Source organism: Lolium rigidum, chromosome 3, assembly GCF_022539505.1.
Source record: "Lolium rigidum isolate FL_2022 chromosome 3, APGP_CSIRO_Lrig_0.1, whole genome shotgun sequence".
NCBI lineage: Eukaryota > Viridiplantae > Streptophyta > Magnoliopsida > Poales > Poaceae > Lolium > Lolium rigidum.
Window position 1 is genome coordinate 168,078,693 of NC_061510.1, and position 4,991 is coordinate 168,083,683.

Here is a 4,991-nt window from a genome sequence, read left to right on the forward strand (position 1 = left end):
CGAGCTGCAACCTCTCCTTATCCGTGCCACGGTCTCTTCTTGCATCGAGAAATGGCCCGACGAAGATCATCATCAACGGGATCATCGATGCACTGTTCTTCACCTCCTTCTTCTTCATTGTCGTCCATTGCGGTATCATCACATTCAGAGAACATAGATCGGTACTGGTCATCATTATCTTCTTCTTCATCGCCGTCTTCCATCATAACCCCTTCTTCTCCGTGCTTGGTCCAAACATTTATAGCTGGACATGAATCCAAACCGAAGCAGGTGGCTCTTAATGTCTCTTGAGCAAGAGTAATCCTTCTCGTTCTTACATTTTAGACATGGACAGCACATAAAACCTTGCTTCGACTTGTTGGCCTCGGCCACAAGCAAGAAAGAATTCACGCCCTCTCTGAAAGCGGTAGCACATCGGTTACCGTACATCCATGGATGACTCATCTGCATCATAAGTACAATTATATATGTATCAGATGCAATCACCTTGCTAAAATTAGTATTGTACGGACTATGCATATATATACGAGAAAATATTTGCTAACCTTTTAGGATCAAAAAGAGGAGAAATCTTATCAAATAAAATCAAGTGGCATCCCTCTCACAAGCATTCCATCAAACACCTCTTGTGCACATGTAGAAAAAATGAGCTAGCATACACCTCCACCTTCACCACCAAGGAAAAAATGAGGTGGGTGCTGCTTGTGACGGTAAAGCACACGTCCGTTGGGAACCCCAAGAGGAAGGTATGATGCGTACAGCGGCAAGTTTTTCCCTCAGTAAGAAACCAAGGTTGTCGAACCAGTAGGAGTCAAGAAGCACGTTGAAGGTTGATGGCGGCGGAGTGTAGTGCGGCGCAACACCAGGGATTCCGGCGCCAACGTGGAACCTGCACAACACAACCAAAGTACTTTGCCCCAACTTAACAGTGAGGTTGTCAATCTCACCGGCTTGTTGTAACAAAGGATTAGATGTATAGTGTGGATGATGATGTTTGCAGAAAACAGTAGAACGAGTATTGCAGTAGATTGTATTCGATGTAAAAGAATGGACCGGGATCCACAGTTCACTAGTGGTGTCTCTCCCATAAGAAATAGCATGTTGGGTGAACAAATTACAGTTGGGCAATTGACAAATAAAGATGGCATGACAATGCACATACATGTTATGATGAGTAGTGTGAGATTTAATTGGGCATTACGACAAAGTACATAGACCGCTATCCGGCATGCATCTATGCCTAAAAAGTCCACCTTCGAGTTATCATCCGAACCCCTTCCGGTATTAAGTTGCAAACAACGAGACAATTGCATTAAGTATGGTGCGTAATGTAATCAACAAATACATCCTTAGACATAGAATTGATGTTTTATCCCTAGTGGCAACAGCACATCCACAACCTTAGAACTTTACGTCCTTTGTCCCAGATTTAATGGAGGCATGAACCCACTATCGAGCATAAATACTCCCTCTTGGAGTTACACAGTAACGACTTGGCCAGAGCCTCTACTAATAACGGAGAGCATGCAAGATCATAAACAACACATAGATGATAGATTGATAATCAACATAACATAGCATTCAATATTCATCGGATCCCAACAAACGCAACATGTAGCATTACAAATAGATGATCTTGATCATGTTAGGCAGCTCACAAGATCCGACAATGATAGCACAATGAGGAGAAGACAACCATCTAGCTACTGCTATGGACCCATAGTCCAGGGGTGAACTACTCACACATCACTCCGGAGGCGACCATGGCGGTGAAGAGTCCTTCGGGAGATGATTCCCCTCTCCGGCGAGAGTGCGGGAGGCGATCTCTGAATCCCCGAGATGGGATTGGCGGCGGCGGCGTCTGCGGAAGGTTTTCCGTATCGTGGCTCTCGATGCTGGAGTTATTATCGACGAAGGCTTAAGTAGGCGGAAGGGTAGGTCGGGGGCGCCACGAGGGCCCCACACGCTAGGGCGCGCGGCCCAGAGCCTGGCCGCGCGGCCCTGGCGTGTCGCTGCCTCGTCGCCCCACTTCGTTTCCCTTTCGGACTTCTGGAAGCTTCGTGGAAAAATAAGATCCTGGGCGTTGATTTCGTCCAATTTCGAGAATATTTCCTTACTAGGATTTATGAAACCAAAAACAGCAGAAAACAGCAACTGGCTCTTCGGCATCTTGTTAATAGGTTAGTGCCGGAAAATGCATAAATATGACATAAAGTATGTATAAAACATGTAGGTATTGTCATAAAACAAGCATGGAACATAAGAAATTATCGATACGTTGGAGACGTATCAGCATCCCCAAGCTTAGTTCTTGCTCGTCTTGAGTAGGTAAACGATAACAAAGATAATTTCTGAAGTGACATGCTATCATAATCTTGATCAATACTATTGTAAGCACATGTAATGAATGCAGCGATCCAAAGCAATGGTAAAGACAATGGTTAAACAATTGAATCATATAGCAAAGACTTTTCATGAATAGTACTTTCAAGACAAGCATCAATAAGTCTTGCATAAGAGTTAACTCATAAAGCAATAAATTCATAGTAAAGGCATTGAAGCAACACAAAGGAAGATTAAGTTTCAGCGGTTGCTTTCAACTTGTAACATGTATATCTCATGGATAGTTGTCAATATAGAGTAATATGATGAATGCAAATATGCAAGTATGTAAGAATCAATGCACAGTTAACACAAGTGTTTGATTCTAAGATGGAAGAAGTAGGTAAACTGACTCAACATGAAAGTAGAAGAAAGGCCCTTCGCAGAGGGAAGCATTGATTGCTATATTTGTGCTAGAGCTTTTATTTTGAAAACATAAAGAGAGCATAAAAGTAAAGTTTTGAGAGGTGTTTGTTGTTGTCAACGAATGGTAGTGGGCACTCTAACCCCCTTGCCAGACAAACCTTCAAAGAGCGGCTCCCATGAAACATTTTTATTTTTAGGTGGCACTCCTTCCAACCTTTGCTTTCACAAACCATGGCTAACCGAATCCTCGGGTGCCTGCCAACAATCTCATACCATGAAGGAGTGCCTTTTTATTTTAGTTTTATTTAGATGACACTCCTCCCCACCTTTGCTTTCTCAAGCCATGGCTAACCGAATCCTCGGGTGCCGTCCAACAATCACATACCATGGAGGAGTGTCTATTTTTTGCTAAAATTATGAAGGTTAATTAATTTGGGATCTGGGAATCCCATTGCCAGCTCTTTTTGCAAAATTATTGGATAAGCGGATGAAGCCACTAGTCCATTGGTGAAAGTTGCCCAACAAGATTGAAAGATAAACACCACATACTTCCTCATGAGCTATAAAACATTGACACAAATCAGAGATGATAAATTTTGAAGTGTTTAAAGATAGCACTCAAGCAATTTACTTTGGAATGGCGAGAGAAATACCATGTAGTAGGTAGGTATGGTGGACACAAATGGCATAGTTTTTGGCTCAAGGATTTGGATGCACGAGAAGTAATCCCTCTCAATACAAGGCTTAGGCTAGCAAGGTTATTTGAAGCAAACACAAGTATGAACCGGTACAGCAAAACTCACATAAAAACATATTGCAAGCATTATAAGACTCTACTTTGTCTTCCTTGTTGTTCAAACCCTTACTAGAAAATATCTAGACCTTAGAGAGACCAATCATGCAAACCAAATTTTAGCAAGCTCTATGTATTTTCTTCACTAATAGGTGCAAAGTATATGATGCAAGAGCTTAAACATGATCCTTATGAGCACAACAATTGCCAAGTATCAAATTATTCAAGACATTCTACCAATTACTACATGTAGCATTTCCCGTTTCCAACCATATAACAATTAACGAAGCAGTTTCAACCTTCGCCATGAACATTATGAGTAAAGCAAAGGACATATTTGTCCATATGCAACAGTGGAGCGTGTCTCTCTCCCACACAATGAATGCTAGGATCCAACTTTATTCAAACAAAACAAAACAAAAACATACAGACGCTCCAAGTAAAGCACATAAGATGTGACGGAATAAAAATATAGTTTCACTAGAGGAACCTGATAATGTTGTCGATGAAGAAGGGGATGCCTTGGGCATCCCCAAGCTTAGATGCTTGAGTCTTCTTGAAATATGCAGGGATGAACCACGGGGGCATCCCCAAGCTTAGAGCTTTCACTCTCCTTGATCATATTGTATCATCCTCCTCTCTTGATCCTTGAAAACTTCCTCCACACCAAACTCAAAACAACTCATTAGAGGGTTAGTGCATAATCAAAATTCACATGTTCAGAGGTGACATAATCATTCTTAACACTTCTGGACATTGCACAAAGCTACTGAAAGTTAATGGAATAAAGAAATCCATCAAGCATAGCAAAACGAGGCAATGCGAAATAAAAGGCAGAATCTGTCAAAAGCAGAACAGTCCGTAAAGAAGAATTTTTAGGTGCACCAGACTTGCTCAAATGAAAATGCTCAAATTTAATGAAAGTTGCGTACATATCTGAGAATTACTCACGTAAATTGGCAGATTTTTCTGAGTTACCTACGGAGACTATCTGCTCAAATTCGTGACAGCCAAGAAATTTGTTTCTACGCTGATAATCCAAATCTAGTATGAACCTTACTATCAAAGACTTTACTTGGCACAACAATGCAACAAAATTAAGATAAGGAGAGGTTGCTACGGTAGTAACAACTTCCAAGACTCAAATATAAAACAAAAGTGCAGAAGTAAAATCATGGGTTGTCTCCCATAAGCGCTTTTCTTTAACGCCTTTCAGCTAGGCGCAGAAAGTGTGTATCAAGTGTTATCAAGAGATGAAGCATTGGCATTCTTACCAGAGGCTCTGCGCCTACCCCTCTTACTCTTATTCTTACTCTTTGGTTTGGGGAATATATGATTACATCAAGGTATGGAGGAATTTAGAGTGCCTTTTCCCATATCTATGGTTACTCCGAAGAGCTTCAGCAGGGATCTTCCAAGCGTGATTTGTCCTGTACCTACACATTCAATA